The sequence below is a fragment of the Lycorma delicatula genome, chromosome 1, assembly GCF_047948215.1.
Source record: "Lycorma delicatula isolate Av1 chromosome 1, ASM4794821v1, whole genome shotgun sequence".
NCBI classification, from domain to species: domain Eukaryota; kingdom Metazoa; phylum Arthropoda; class Insecta; order Hemiptera; family Fulgoridae; genus Lycorma; species Lycorma delicatula.
The window spans coordinates 391,456,427-391,474,152 of record NC_134455.1 but is presented as its reverse complement, the minus strand read 5'-3'; the positions used below and the strand labels follow the sequence as shown (position 1 = coordinate 391,474,152).

General features: G+C 29.9%; 1 pseudogene; it reads left to right on the top strand.

The window, feature by feature from the left end:
* Window positions 1-17,726, top strand: part of LOC142317999 (uncharacterized) — a 143,393-nt pseudogene that overhangs the window by 25,051 nt on the left and 100,616 nt on the right.

Below are 17,726 nucleotides of genomic sequence, written 5' to 3'. Positions count from 1 at the left end.
GTGCACAACAGAAACGATTCAAAAATTCACACGGGATATTTTTTATCATTTCCATTTTAATCCTGATCTCACATTCAGTGACTACCATTTTATACACCTCAAAAACTGGCTTGCATCTCAAAGACTTAAGGAAAATGAAGAGTTGAAAATTTCTGTGCAAAGAGGCTACAATTCCAGGTGGTCGATTTTACATAGTAGGTTTGAAGAATCTTGTTTCTCATAATATCAAAAGTGTTTAGAATGAAATTGTGATTATGTAAAAAAATAAAGTAAATATGTAAGCATTTTAAACTATCAATATATTTTTCATTGTTTCAACTGTATTCATTTTGTTACCAATTGGCTCTTACTTTTGAACCACACCTCATAAAATGCACACAGAAAACAATAAAGTAGACTTAAAAACTTGCAAAATAATAGTTGTTTGATTATTTAAATTTCAAGTTTTTGAAAGAAACACCATGTAAATTAATATGGTTTCACATTTCTTTTATCATATATTATGCTGTCTGCACTAAGGTGTTGGCCTCTTGCATCTTTTTCCTTTATTGCTAGGAAACTTTATTCCCAGACTCTATTGTCTTTGATTAAAATGATGAAAAGTAGTTAATTTAAAAAAAAAAATTATCAAGTATGAAATTCAACTCAATTGCTTAATAATTGGGGTTGTATTTCCGAAAGATCTTTTTGAAACTATTTGCTCTTACATCAGTTGTGTTACATTTTGCAAGTGTCACTGTTGTTAGTAGCACCCGTGTTAAAGTGGTTATAAAACCTCTAATATTCAGTAAATAGAGATATTTGATGTTTGTCATCTTTATTCATTTAGTATCTTGTTTCTATCTGCTCAGTTTAGTATTTACTGCTGTTATTGCAGTTTTAATTTATATACCCCTGTAGAATGCTATTTTTATAAACTTATGTTTTGTGAGTGTTAAACATAATGTGTATTTTGCCTATGAAAAGAACACAGTAGCCTTTCTAAAATTTTTTGAAAATTCTGTGTGAATGTAGGTGTATGTTAATGTAATATATTTTCTGTTGTTATGTGCATTTTTTATATTTTTTACTTTTCAAATTAAGTATTTATTAGTATTTATGAATATGCCATTAATGTATGCAAAACTACGTCAAAGGAACTGCACAGAAGCTCTGATAAGAGCTGAAGCACACTGCTTCAGAAATGAATTTTGTAAGTGTGAACTGTTGACACTGATATGTAGAAGACATTTGTACAGAATTGGTTGGAATAGATTCTTATTTCTATTGGCCACAGCAGAATTGAAGAGTTCATGAGCCTCCATTTGATTAATCCTATCCCAACCTAGACATCATGATAAATCAGTTTGTTATCATGAGACCTTTTGTATCAAGTTTTTATGCTTGCTTACACATAATATCTGCTGTACATTAGATAGTTTAGTTCTTCTCATTATTTTTCCTGTTACTATTGGTGTTATACTAAGGTGGCAGTAGACATCTTTTATCTCATGTTCTTCCTAGTAATAACATCCCTTACTGATTCATATATTTCACTTATTATGATGTAGCTCGCATATATTGATATCCCTTGGAATAATACTGGAAATATTGATCCACTGATTAAAATTCTATTAATTAAGAAATAAATTGGGAAAAAAGTTAACTTATGAATTTTTGCTTAATTTTAATAAATTTATTCTCCTAGGAAGAACAAAAAAGCTAAAATTTACTATAGTTTTATCAAAACTTTGAATTTGTGAGAAAATTATATAAAACTCGTCATCATTTTCCTTTCTCTTTATACAATTAGCTATTGGTCTGCAAAACATTGACCTCCTCTTAATTCTATTCCTGAATCATTCTTCATTGAAAACTTTCTCCACTTAAGTAATTTTCATGGTTCTTCCATTATACTGTCTACTCAGCTTTTATTTTCTCTTCCTCTAATTTTTTTTTTGGTACGATAAAGTATGGTTAAGTTAAGATTTATTTTGTTGCTCTTCTACTTTGCTTTCTTTGTGTATATCCAAATTTCTTTAGTTTGCCCTGTTCAGTATGCTATGCTAATGCTCTTCATTGTTTATATGCTTTTGTTACAGCATTTCCTTATCGATCTTCACATATTTCCCATCAACCTTCTTAAAAACCATCTCGGTTGCCTACATTGTACTGTCTTCTCTTTAAACTATATGTTAAGAGTCATAGCAATTCATGAATATTAAAACTTTAATATTAAAATATTAAATTCATGCACCTTTATTAAAACTTATAAATTTTTGATAAAGTTATATTGCTGTCTGCACTTTGCTATTAATTTCCTGATTGATCTTACTATCCATCAAGTACTTTTATTCTAAAAATAACTAAGTCCCATTAACCATTGTATTTTAACCAGTGTATTTTCTCAGTAATGATGTTTACTCTGAAACGTAAATACTGATTAAAGAAATAGGGGAAATTTTGAGGCAATTAAAGAGAAGGATGGAAAAAGGAGTGTTGGGAATAAAATTGAGACTTAGAATAAAAATAGTCATTAAGAATAATTTTTTGAGATAAGTAAGAAAAAAAATTCTTACAACAATTTGTTTTTGTAAAACAAACAAATTGTAGTTTGCACTATGTGGAGCTTGTTGTAAGTATGAGAGATGAACTAAGATTGTAGTGGAATTGGTATTCACATAAAGGAAATGCTGATAGGTTAGGAAGAAGATAGAGTACAATATTGTAAACATTGGAGGAGAAAACTTGATAAGAGTAATGCTGGATAGAAGAAAGTGGAGAAACTTGGAAGAGGCTTACCTATAGTAGGGAAATGATGTTGAAATTCTTTTCTTTTTTTTTTTTTTTTTTTTTTTGTCTTCAGTCATTTGACTGGTTTGATGCAGCTCTCCAAGATTCCCTATCTAGTGCTAGTCGTTTCATTTCAGTATACCCTCTACATCCTACATCCCCAACAATTTGTTTTACATACTCCAAACGTGGCCTGCCTACACAATTTTTCCCTTCTACCTGTCCTTCCAATATTAAAGCGACTATTCCAGGATGCCTTAGTATGTGGCCTATAAGTCACTTCGTTCACTTCTTTTAACTATATTTTTCCAAATGCTTCTTTCTTCATCTATTTGCCGCAATACCTCTTCATTTGTCACTTTATCCACCCATCTGATTTTTAACATTATCCTATAGCACCACATTTCAAAAGCTTCTAATGTTTTCTTCTCAGATACTCCGATTGTCCAAGTTTCACTTCCATATAAAGCGACACTCCAAACATACACTTTCAAAAATCTTTTCCTGACATTTAAATTAATTTTTGATGTAAACAAATTATATTTCTTACTGAAGGCTCGTTTAGCTTGTGCTATTCGGCATTTTATATCGCTCCTGCTTCGTCCATCTTTAGTAATTTTACTTCCCAAATAACAAAATTCTTCTACCTCCATAATCTTTTCTCCTCCTATTTTCACATTCAGCGGTCCATCTTTGTTATGAAATTCTTTAAAGAAAAAAAATTCCCAACATTTTTTGTTTTAACATTTTCCAATACTTATATTTACAAATTGCCCCTTCTGTTTTGTTCATTCCTTGTTTTGTTTTTCTTTTTGGTTATTTATTTACATCTCCCCTTTTTTTGTTTTTTCTAACCAATTAAGCAATTTTGGACTGTATCCTCTTCTCCTTCCAAAAAAACAGTCTCAATGTTTTTATTTTCTTCTGTACTTCTTTACATATCTCATCTGTAATACTGGTCAGTAACAAAGGTTAAAGCACAATACCTTGTCAGTTAGTTTCCGCCACAAAACTTTCAATCCCTATCATTGAGGTTGTTACTGGAGGCTTACATTCTTTTTTAAAAAATAAGACTTCTTTTATACCTATAAAATTGTCTATTTTTTTTTTTTTTTTATACTTAACATCAACTGTTTCCACTCATCTAATGCATATTAAAGATAAAATTAGTGTGGATCAATAATTAAATAATAATATACCATTTCAGAAGTTTATTTTGGTATAGCATTTTTTAAATTGTCATATTATTTTCATTACTTTTATGGCTAACCTCAATAACAGGATGAGAAAATTTTTCTTCATCTATTTCAAATGCTTCAGTTGCTACAAATGCTGCCCTGTTTAAATGTTTACTTATGAAAGGATAGATATAATTGTATTTTAGAATTAATTTTGCCATACTAATTTGCGACTTTAAAATCAGCATCTTCATCATTCAACTTAGCAGAATAAACAAGTACTTGAGTAGCATGATAGTATTAATTGAGTAGGAAGGTAGTTGCACTGGTGGATGAGGATGGGACCTTGCAACCCATTTGTGACTATCCAAGAGTTGTCGTAAACAAACACATTACATTACATTGCGTTGAGTGGACAAAGGGAAAGGAATGTTATATTAAAATAAATTTAGTTTGTTTTCAATAAAAAATAAGTTGTAAAAATATAATTATTATTCCACTTATGTGTCATTTGCAGTTACTGCTAATCACTTTTAAATGTAAGTTTATTTCTAACTACAAAAGCATTATATTTTATAAATGGATAAATGAATGATAAGTCATTAAAGAGCTAAGAAAAAAGTTAATGATCAAGATAAATAATATAAACAGTAAAAAGTAAATAATGTATTGTATTATAATAATAATAATGTAATGTATATACTGAGTAATATTGTGCAATGTACAGTTTATTAGAAGTATATTTTTTACTCTGGAACAATTGACAAAAAACAATCATTCTTATGTTTTGAATTGAATAAAGAAATACATAAAGTAACAAAAACAATTAATACTATTAATAATAATAATAATAATAATAATAATAATATATATTACCAAAATAGATGTGTTTAACAATTAAATGTGCTGGATTATTTTTGCTTAATATTCTTAATTAATTGTGTTTACTATTTTAATGTTAAATGATGAATGAATGATAAATAATTAAGCTTGTATAATTAAGTAACTTTTTGTGTACATCTTAATGATTTGTTTTGTTTTAATTAGATCAGAATCTCCTATTATGTTGTGTTATAGTTTGCGTAGGTGATACACCTAAGCAAACTGTAACCATGTGGAGAAACAAATACTGTAATAGTATTGAAAAAACAGTATGAATGGGTCATGAGGACATCATCATTTATGGATAAGTCTGAATAGAATACCGGCATGTTTACTGTTGCACAGATGTTTACTTGAAATTTAGAAATTGCTTGGCTGATCTGAATAATTCTTTTACCATCAGTTTTTGCTAATAGTGTGAACTTTGAGGAAGATTTTATGTGAAGATTTACCCATATAACTCATACTAATTAAGTTAGAATTGAGGCAAATTTTTTTTTTTTAGCCATGTGTATAAATAGCTGGCTGAATATTTATTTTATATTATTTTGAGGTGCTGACTAAATCATGTTTAAGAGATAATTATTTGGTTTCTACGAATGAAATTTAGAAAATATCGTAAATTTTATTTTAGCAATTAATTTCTCAAAATTGAAAATCAAAGTTCTTAAGGTATCAAAGGTTTAATAAAATATTTTATTGTTTTTCATCTTTAGATAAGTGAGAGGCATAATTTTTTTATAACAACTACTATTATTATATTCAGGATAAAGTTTATTTGTAAGTTGCTAAGAAGAGGTTTTTTTATTACTATGTTACCTTTGCGTTTCTTACAAAACTGAAGCAAGAGCCCCATGTTTTAATTTGTATTCAGTATCATGTTACTCCATTAATTCAGTTTTATTACTCCATTAATTTTTGCTGTTTACATTAAATTATGATAAAACTGATTTTAGCTTGCCGAATGAATTTTTATTTTAACCAGACAGTAATTTTTAAATTGATATCTTAAGCATTGTCTTGATTTGAACCGTTTACAAGTAGGCCACTTCCTTTTTATAATGAATTCATTTGTGCTCTAGAAAAAAAGTTTTTTTAATATCATGTTCAGGAGGCATGTTAGTAAAACATTTCAGTAAAAAAAAAATGTTCTGTGGTTACACTCGTGACAAAATAGCCTTTTAATTTAATATCTCAGGATATAATCTAGTGAAAAATTACAAGATATGAAAATTCAAACAAGTAGAAATTTAAAGAATTTATGCTGTAACTTTTTTAAAATTACAAAATATATCTGTTTCTTCTCTCATCCTGCTGGAACAGTTGGTCATTTATTTGTTGGTTATATACTTTATCTTTAATAAAATATATAACCAGCAATGGAATTTATGTAATATTTTAGTAAAAGATTCTATAGTATGAGAATTAAATCAAATAAAGTTTTAAAAAATGTTCATACTAAATGTTTTTTCGAATTGTTTCAAATTGTTTTTTCAAAAGGGAACTGATATTCCCTTCAAGGTCAAACAAACATAAGAATTGTTTTTAGAAGGACACTGGACAGTTAAGCCAGCATGATTTATATTGATAGGTAAAAAATAAATGATATTTTTATTTTATTTTCAGTGATTTAGCTTTGCTTTTATAAGAATTTCAGTATAATATAATTTGGATGAAGTCATTGATAGGATAAGACTATCAATAACTTCATCCAGTTTTCATAGTACAAAATTTATCCATTTTCATCCAATATTCATAGTCTTCTAGAAGACTGTACTTCTTTTTTTATTACTACTTTTGCTGTCTGATTCAGCAGCAGTTTAATGATGTGCAGTTACTTGATTAATTCAAGTCTATGTGCTAACCCACCGGATTGGTCTAGTGGTGAACTTGTCATCGCAAATCACCTGATTTCGAAGTCAAGAGTTCTAAGGTTCAAATCCAAGTAAAGGTAGTTACTTTTATTTGGATCTGAATACTGTGGGTGGTATAGTTTGATTCCCTTCTGTGGCTGAGATTGCCTGGCGGGTGTCTCATTGTGCTGACAATGGGCTCCTGCTGGTCGAAGGAACCTTGCAGAGGGAGGTTGAGTTCCGAGCCACCCAAGCATGCAGGGTACTTGAGTTGTGGGGGTCATCAACATAAGATGATGTTCAGCCCGGAGAAGACCATGATGATGCTTCTTAAAGATTGTTTGGCAATGAGGCATCAGTGTTCGTGTTTGATGTCAGGTCTTCGTATTAAGTATGTTCAAGTTCAAAAGTACCTTGAGGTGTTTCTTGACAAGAAATTGCAGTTCAAGAAGCACCTTAATTACGTCTTGTGGAGAAAGCCTGTCGTGCCTTCTTTGGTATTTGATGAGTGGTCAATCTTGATTGGGGTCCTTATTTTAAGAATATGAGTATCCTGTATAAGGTGTTTTTGCGAGGAAATTATGATGCTATATGCGGCACCTGTTTGGACGCATAGACTAAAATTTAAAAACTATCAGGATATATTATTAATAGCTCAATGTCTTATATTATTATTGGTAACGGGAGATTACCATACTATTTCATGGAGGGCAATCTTGGTGATTGCAGGTGTGAGACCGATAGATTTAGTTTTGTCAGAAAAGCAGCAACATTGTGTTGCTAAGAAGTCAGGTGAATTGACGTCAGAAAAAATTTGCAAATAGAACAGTATGGTAATGCTTTATGGCAGGCCAGATGGAATGAGGCAGCGGGTGGGCGTTATACGCATGATCTCTTCCCAGACGTTGTTGGTTTGTAGGGCGTCCCTTGGGTCCACCCTAACAAGTATATGATGCAATTTCTTTCTGGTCATGACGCCTTCTGAGTCACACTCCAGCGTTTTGGCCTGCTGGATTCAGGAGTGTGTCCAGATTGTGGACAACTAGATGACGCATACTATGTAATTTAAAAATGTGTGAAATATGAACTTTTGCACATGGAAACTATTTGTTGGCTTGACATTATCAGGTCAACATTAGATCTCTGTGAGAATTGAAAAAATTTGACCAAATGGGTAATTGTTGAAAACTTTATCAGGTACCTGACAAGAGAATGATTTGCCGAGGAAATTTAGGGTTCCGCTTGGTCTTTCCTGTGTTGTGAATTTGTTGTTCTGGTGTTATGAGGTTTGATGTTTTTGTAGTGTTTTGTTTATGTAGTTTTATTTTTGAGTTCATTTTACTTTTTGTTTTGTATTATGGTTGCATGTTGTACTCAAATTCTAACTTACCAAGTAGGTAGTTGCGTTTTTAATTACAGTTTCTTCATGACAGTTAGTCTTGTTAAAAACTACATAGATGTGTTTTGTTTATTAATAATAAGTTCATTTCCATTTTCCTAATAAGTTCATTTCCTAGTAGTACATCGATGGTAATATCAAATGCGGTGTTGTCATTGGTGGTATCCTGACTGAGACAAGAACAAGGTTGAGAGATGCCTTTTTCCGAGGTTCTGAAGATACCCTACGGTAAAGCCCATAAGAGCTAGGTACAGAGAGGGTGGTGTGGCTACTGAAACTGCCACATGGAGGGTGTTTTCCGCTATGGGGGTCAGGATGTCACATCTTTTTATCCATTCGTTTACTATTAATAATTTTTATTTAAAATGTTTTGTTTATAAGTTAATAGTGTGAAATTTTTAAAGTTTTTAATTTGCAGTTAAGTTTTGTCATTTTTTGATTATAATTCCTACTATTTTTTATTATTTACATTTTGTGTGTATTTTGGCTTACAGAGAATAAATAATAAATCCATTTATTGTTAACAAAGAAATTAAATTTAGTAACCCCATTTAATATATCAGTTATTGCAATAAATGCTTTTTTTTGTTTCATGTTGCTGTACTCTTAGTTTATTTTTGCGGTTTGAAGTAAATAGTGATTATGGCCAAAAAAAAGCTTGTGTTTTTCAATTAAGGAAATAATTGAAGCTATTGGAGAAACGGGTAGTAAAAATGTTTCAAAAGATGTTGCCAATTCAAGTATCAGGATTTTTCACAGTTTAGATGGATGAAATTAAATGATAATAATTCCTTATTAAACAAAATAAGCAATCAATTGAAATGTTAGATAAAAAACAGGCTGAATATGAGCAATGAAATGAAGCACTTTTACTTTGGTTCTTTCAGCCAAGCAAAAGAAAGTTCTATTTACAGGATCAGTTTTGTAAGATAACGCTTAATTGTAACTACAATAATTTTTAAATAGTTCCAGATGGTTAGCTAGATGAGAATGCATTATAACATTAGAAAGTTGACTTTATATAGAGAAACATTGTAGCTGTTATTGAGGCAGCAATTTTTTACAGAATACATTTTTAAGAAATCATAAGGAATTTTTAAAAGATCAGCTAATTTAATGTTGAAACAAAGCTAAATTTAAAAATATTACCATCAGAGTTTAATTATTAGCTGTTAAATCAGAACAATCTGCTCCCAGATTTAAGCAAAGTAAGGAAAGAGTTATCATTTTTTCTTACAGCTATGCCAGGTACCTATAACCTGTAATCCAACAGCAATTAAAAAATTTTGCAAAGCACTTTTCTCTCTATTAGAGACATGAATGTAGTGATTAGATGTTAGGAGTTATACATGAGTTTAGTATAGAATTTAATGTATAATTTTGTTTTTGTATTTAATTATTTTTATTATTGTGTAATGTAACTTTTTTGATAAAGAATGTATGTATTCAATATGAAATTCAATTTTTATTTTATTTTCCAAAATTTCCATTTATTAGCCCAAACATTATTCCATATTATTCCTTTTAAATGGAATTCTGTTATACTAAACTAACAATTTTTTTTTTTTTAGTTAAAATAGAACAACGGCTATCTCTCTTTTATTTGGCAAATGATGTTATCCAGTATAGTAAACTAAAAGGATATGATTTTGTTGAAAGCTGGGGAACTGCTTTGCAGAGAGCAACCACTATGGTTAGGTATGTATGCAACTTATTCATTACTAATGAAATTATTCTTACGTATGTATGCAACTTATTCTACTCTAATCATTAAAGATATTCTCTATTTGGAATACAAAGTAGGCCGAAAAAAAGTCATTGTCTGGTAATGTTTATTTATTTTTTAATTTTATTTACAAACATTAAATTAAAACTTATATCCTTAACTTTCTTGTGATGTTATAAAACAGAATTAACAGAATTTGTTGTAAAGCACAAAATGGATTGTATTTCGATGCTATCTTCCGATTGGTCTTGTTAAATGGTTTTAGAAATGTGTTTTTGGTTGGCAAAAATTTTAAGGTGGTGCTTGATATCAGAAGGGGCTGGACAAAGATAATTTTACTCAAATGCGATTCCTAATTAGAATGCGATACTTAATCAGAAAATAATGTTGAAAAAATTCTTAAACAAATTTTCAGAAAGCACTCTTATCTAAAAACTGAAGATTTATAAAACTGCCTTTTTATTTTCTTGTTTACTTAAAATATATACATATATGTTTATATATTTTCTACATGTATATTTATAAAATTGAAATATACATTGTGTTATAAAACACAGCTATTTAAAATTTTAATACTTCAAAACCTCCTGCACCAAGTGGAATGTTTTGAATACTGTGCTTTTTGATACTTTATTTATATGCTTTGTCTTGACCACATTTATCGTTAGTTTTGCTAATCCAGCTACTTTCCTCAAAACAACATTCCCTTATGTTATGCTCATCCCTTCCCACTGAGAATACATCCTCACCATATGGAAAAATATTAAAAGTTACTTCAGGGATTATAACAGCTACTTCTCGGACTGACATACTTCTTAGTCTAGAACTAGATTAAACAGAGATGGTGGTAACTAGATGACTCCAGCTATTAGAAAGATCTTCTATTAGCTGATTGTAATCCCTAACGTTTCCTTTGAATTCTGCGTGTAAGCTTTTCAGGTTTAAGAAAATCAAACTCAGACTTTATATTTCACAAACATTTTTTGTATTCATTGTTGCACGGTCGTTTGGAAATTAGAAATTAATTTTATTTTTCTGGTATATTCCCACATTATTTATTACATAAGTAAATAAATTTTGTATAAAAATCTTTTTCATTAGACCACACTAATAATACCTAGATTGACGTATATAATGTATAAAGCTTTCATTATTGGTAGCTTCATTCATTCATAGTGTTCTGCCATTAGGGCAGGTCCTGTCACGGCTGCTGCTCTCCACCTTGTTCTATCCTTTGCTAAACAACTTTGTTTCCGCATATTTCGATAATCCCATCCATCATTTGAAATCTTTTCCTTCCTTTTCCTTTCCTTCCATTCCATCCACCAAGCCTTCTGTTGCATCCACTAATTAAAATCTTCTTCTCATACGATGTCCTAGCCAGTTGCTTTTCGTATATTCAATTGCATTTAGCATTTTCCTGTTCTCTTCAATTCTCCTTAATATTTCCTCTTTTGTTGCATGGTCTTACAATCTGACATTTATGATTCTGCACTACACCCACATCTCTGAAGCCTCAATTTGTTTTCCGTTTGCCTTTCTCATCGTCCATGTTTCAGCTACAAAGAGCATCACACTCCAAATAAAACATTTCATTAATCTCTTACTTAATGCCAAGTTTAACTTTCCCACAGCAGTCTTCCATTCTTATTAAATATCTTCTTACTTCTTCATATTGTTTTAATTTCTACTGTACAAGTCAGGTTATCAGTTATAAAGTTGAAATTTCTTTACCTGCTTTAAAACTTCATTTCCTATCTTAATCTCAATCCTCCTCTTCTCCACCTAATACTATAAATTTTGTCTTGTTTTAGTTGATTCTCATACCCTGACTTTCGCAAGCTTCATTTAAGTCATCAAGCGTTTCATTTAGTTTACTTGGGCTCTATGCTAGTAGCACCATGTCATCAGCAAAATGTATACTTTCTATTCTTCTTCTCCCGATCTTTATTCCTCTTTTCCCATTCGATTATTTCTTCCTGATGAACAGATACACAGCGTTGGTGACATGCAGCATCCCTGCCTCACTTATCTTCCAATCCCTATTCTTCCTGTCATTTTGTCTCCTACCATCACTTTTATTGTCTGATTATAGTACAGCTCTTATTAGATGCCTCTCTTTCCAGTTAACTCCCTTCTTTTCCAAAATTAGCAGTAATTTATTTCATTAACTCTGTCAAACGCCTTTTCTAGAACAACAAATGTAACATACACTCCCCATCTCCTTTCCGTGTATCTCTCACCTATTACTCATAGCAGTCCTATAGTATTCCTTGTTCCTGCACCTCTTCTAACTCATACTATTCTTCCTCAATACTGCCATCCAATTTCTTATATATCTTATTTAGAACCCTTAATAGTACCTTAGCTGTCAGTGATATTAGGTTAATCATTCTATGTTCTTCCAAATTTTTGTATTTCTTTTCTGTTGGTACCATTATTGTGTCCTGGAAGTCCTCCGGCCATTTTCCTTCTAGTATCTCATTCCATAAATCTAGTAATAACAATTCTCCAGTTTCTCCTAGTGCTTTGAATAGTTAAATTGGTATGCATTATATCCCTCAGCTTTTCCATTTCTCATCATTTTAATTGCCTCCTTTATTTCACTTTTTAATATACTGTACCTTTTTTGATCGTCATGAACTTCGTACTCTTCTTCCACTCCCATATCTATTTCTCTTGGGTTTTCTCCTAACACATATATATCCGCAGTGTATTCTTTCCAGCTCCTATTTATTTCCTCCTTCTCATTAATTGTTTCCTAATCCTTTGGCTCTATCTAATACATTTTCTTCCGTGGTTTCTGTTTAAAAACTATTTCTGATGCTTCTTTATACATTAGCTCATATCTCCCTTCTTTTCCAAATTTTCTATCGCTGTACATTTCTCCTTGATCCACCTTCCCTGAGCTTTCTGCTTCTCTTTTTAGTTCATTATTCTCCTATATTTCCTTCTACCTTTTGTTTTTTTTACCTTTTTCACTTTCTCCTTTCATTCATCTTGTGTAACATTTTACTTATAATCCACTCTTTTTTTTTATTTTGTTCCTGTTTTTAAACCCTATTGTGTATTTTGCAGTCTCCTTTAAATTCTTAATTTTCATCCATTTATCATCTGCATTACTTGGTAATGCAGATCCATTCCCATTCTCATTATTTCCAGCATCACATTTTCCATTTCTTAAATTGTTTCCTGTTTCCTTAGCTTCTCCAAATCATAGTAATCTCTTGCCACAACTAAATTGTGATCTGAATTTATACCAGCACCTGGATAAGCTTTAGCATTCTTTAAACAGTTTCTAAATTTTGTGGTATCAGAATATAATCAATTTGATACTTTTCTCTGTCCATTCGTGTACCGTATTTTCCCACTGTCTTGTTTTTCCTTCCCTCTCCAACTACAGCATTCCAATCACCTAGTATTACTACAGATGCTTTTTTTTTCTTTCCCAATTAACTCTTCTATCTTTTCATAACACCGTTCTACTTCCTCATCTGTGTGCTGAGTGGTTGGCATGTACACTTCAGTTATTACAATATTTTTTATCTTCTCTTATCATTATCATCACCCTTTCATCAGCATACTCAATCTTTGATAAAATCTCCAATTTTTAAATAGGAGTGCATTTTAAAAATTTGTTCAAGCATTTTTCAGTTAGTATGTTCTAATATAATAGATAGTAAGTATATTGAGGATTAAGTTAAATCACTTTCAATTAAAATTTTCTTTAAATCCAACTCCTGATATCAACTTTTTCTTCAAAATCCTTCCTAACCGTAACAAATGTTTAAAATCATTCTACTGGAACAACTGCAAGACAGCATCCAGAAACAAAGACTTTTAGTAGCATGTGATCAATGCACAAGTAATTTTTCAGCAGTTTATATCTAACTTTAAAGTTTTGGAAATTTGAACTGAAATAGTATAAAAGAACTTGGGTGGAAAATTGTAAGAGATATTTTTACTAATCGGTGGTTATTTAAATAACTTATAATTTAACACATCGGTGGTAAATTACATTTGGTAGAATTTAAAAAGTAAATTCAGTTATTTTATTGAGAACAATAACATTTTTGTTAATCTATTTTTAATTAAAATACTATAAATTGTTCATCAGAAGTTTGCACTTCAATTAAAGCCTTGAGTATTTATGATATGAAGTTGTATAAGCGTGGAATATACTATCATTATTTACTAATGTAACAAAGATGAGTTTGCTTTTGAATAAAAATATGTACAACAGTATATTTCAGTCAGTTTATTAACCAAACAAAGAAAAATATTAAAGTACATAAATAATACAACACTAGTTGTATTATTGAAGTAAAATAATACAACAGGTACTGAGTGGTACTGTAACTATGTAAAAAAGCAAACATTTATCGTGTCCAAATATTGAAACACCTTTAATATTTTCCCTTAGCTTGTGATTTTAATTGATCCTTTCGTTTATTGTGTATATTGTATATGGATATATGTATGCTCTGTACATCCCGTTTTGGATTTACATACTAAGATATAGTGAGATTGGAAGTATTAGAGTGCAGTAAGACATTAACTGTTTGTTAACAGTTACTTTTTCCTTTATTTTGCATTTTACTTGTAAAACTCTCCTTTCTCTTATAAGGTGATAATCGATGGTAATAAATAATAAGTGGGGGATTAAGAATCTATATTCAGTAAAAATTTTAGTTATTGTTTTCCCACCAGAGAGAAAACAGTCATCGATGGGATCATACAGGCAAAAGATTGCATCTTGGCTTTGATCTGACCCAGATCAGTGGGATCAAAAATAAGGAAATGAAATATATAATGCTCCTTAATCTTTTAAGAAGATGAAGCATGAGACAAAGAAATACCATCTAAAGACAAGCCTCAAGGCTATCTTTTGAACTTTGATCTATATTTCAACCGCAATTCCTCTGGAAATTGTAATATTTTCCCAGAATGCTGGTAACTTTTAATAATTATTGATTTTGCCTGTAATTTGAATACCCAAACATATGCTCTGTGAACCTGTGCTTTTCCTCTAGGTATTAAAAGATAACACAAGGTGAACCTAAAGCTTCCTACGGAAAAAACTTATCCATTCCCAGAATTGTGTGGAGTGTCCAGTTGAGAAGTATCCAACTGAAATATTAAAACATTCCCTCCTGGAACATCCCTCCTCAGTGGTGTTCTAAAATGATTAATTATTTAATCATTTCCTAATAATGTTAACAATTTCCTAATGTTATTGTTTCATGACTACCAAAATTAATTCTTATTTAATTTTATATTTAATGTCATGTACAAGTAGATAACATTTTATTGGTTAATTTGTGTTGTATTAAATGGTTACAAGTTAATTCTTATTATTAATAAAACATGAACTTGTTATCTTGTTTTACATAACATCATCATATTAACAGGTGTTGATGGTTACAGCTCATTCCATGTGTAAATTGCTTTCAAATTCTTTTTTCCTTTTTATGGATAGCAATATAGTTCTTTTTTTTTGTAAACGTAGCAACTTTATTTATCTTCCTTATTGTTTTAGTTGAGATTTTTTTGTTGCAAAATTTAATCGCTTAAAATTTTATCTTGGTGTCATGTAGTTGAGGCAGATCTACTGGTCTGAAACCTGATAAGCTGCCAAAGCAGCTAACAACTTTGTATGTGCATTGTTTGTTTGGTTTTTATTTCAGAGGGGATGATAAGGTAAGAACAAAAGTTTTAAGGATATTTACTATATGGAATGAAAGGAACATTTATGACGAATCATTTCTTGTCGACTTAGTGGGCTTACTCAGTTCACGTACGCCTGCACAAGCTTCTGTACCTGATGCTCAAGATTTTCAGGTAATTTCTATAATGCTTAACATGATTGAGTTTTTTATTTATTTAATCTTGAAATATAATTCATTATTATTATTATTCTCATTTATCTTTCTTTCTTTTGCCAATTCTTTTTACTAAAATAGAATTATCTACTGATGATGATTCATTAACAATTAAATTGAATGTAATAAATCAGTCCCTGTCATATAATACATGCATTATTAAAAAAATTGTTATAAAATTGTTTATAATAAAACACAGAATTTAAGGGTATTCTATGACCAACATTGTTTCAAAATAGTAAACAAATAGACCAAGACCAACAAACTGTATTTTACTGTTGTTTTCATACCATAAATGTCATACTTTATTGATTCATTTCTTTCAAATCACTGTGTTATTATTTGAGAGTAACAAGTTGTAAATACTAATAAAAACTATTTATTTCCATTATTTTGGTTAAAGTATAGTTAAATCAGTCTTCTTTTACATTGGCAGTGAATAGGTTAAGTGAAATGTTTTTTAGAATGGTCTGAAACATGTATTTTAGCAGTTATTTAAATCACAAGAAGAGTAGTAGTCTCTTTTATCTTTTTATTCGGTTAGTACAATTTTCCAAATTCTTAAACATCTGTTTATATTTTTTAATCCTTTCACAATGGTAGGTAGAATATTTACTTGTTGCTTCCTCTGTTGAAATAATGTCAGGATGAACATTCAATTAATGTGCATTGTTTTTGTTATGACATTTAGTCATAACTAGTTTAGTGTAAGATTAAGTTTGTTGTTAAACAAAAAATATCTTTTGGAATTGATCTGTTGTTTCATAAATAAGTGACTTTTGAAAAGTCAGGGAAAATAATTTAATAATACTTCATTTTAAGAAAATTTTTTTTCATTTTATCTTGTTTTAAATTTGCTTGTAGGTCGTGTTTGTAGATAAATATTGTACATGGGTTGTAGTAATATTAGGAAAGAAATAGTGCTGTGTAGTAACAGCTTATTTTTTGTATCCTCCTCTTGCAGTAATATGTTACTAGAATCAAATCATTACTTTGAAAAAATCAAAACTTATATATATTTATAATTTCCTTCATAAAAATATAATTATACATTTTAACTTTTGTTTTATTCTTGTTTAACCGCTTTGTCATCGATTACTGCATGCATTTATGTAAAGAGTATGTTACTTGTATTCTTAACTGCTGTACAGGTAACACCAAAAAGAATTTTTATATTTTACTTTTTAGCTTGGATGTAGAAGAGGCAATACAAGAATTGAAGGATAAATTTGAGAGTGGATTTACTGTTTCTGGAGAAAGGATGAAACTGTTTAAATTTATGACAACAAAAACTCTATACAGATTATACATAAGTATAGATTATGTTGATGTATTAGGAATGGTGGTACGCAACAACAGTTATTTTGCTAAACAATACATCTAAGAAACAGTAATAAAGTAACTTGATTAGTGAGATACAATTGGTAATAGGAAAATTATATTTTAGTTTTTCTAACATTTTATTGAACTGGAACTTATAGGTGGGTTATTTGTTTATTGTTTTTTTTTTTTTTTAATACTTCAGTAGTTTCCTTCACTTTTTTACAGCTTATAAAAACTCTAAATGATTATAGTTTACTAATTTGTATTCCCTCGTATTCTTTTTATGTTTTATTACTTATAGATAAATAATCCATTTTCTAAATATTATGTAATAATTTCATTACAGCCATCAGCACTTATTTCCAAAGTACGTAGCTGCAAAACATTAGAAGATGACACTGATTTAAGACTGAAAATTGTTAACGAAAGCCATCTGCAATTATCAGATGCTGATGCTTTAAGATCTTCTTTGAAAGGTATATATTTTTAATGCTGGTAAACCTTGTTAATTAAGTTTTGCACATCTCATTGAATTGTTAATCTATACTAGAATATTTATATACTGCTTTAATATTGATTTTATATATGAAGAATTTGTTAGTTTGGTATAAAATATCTTCCTAATAAATCCCATGTGATTGCAAACAGATTATTTTCTGCCCTGTTTGAAGTATATGAATAGTTAAGGTTTCTTCAGTGGGAAGAAACAGT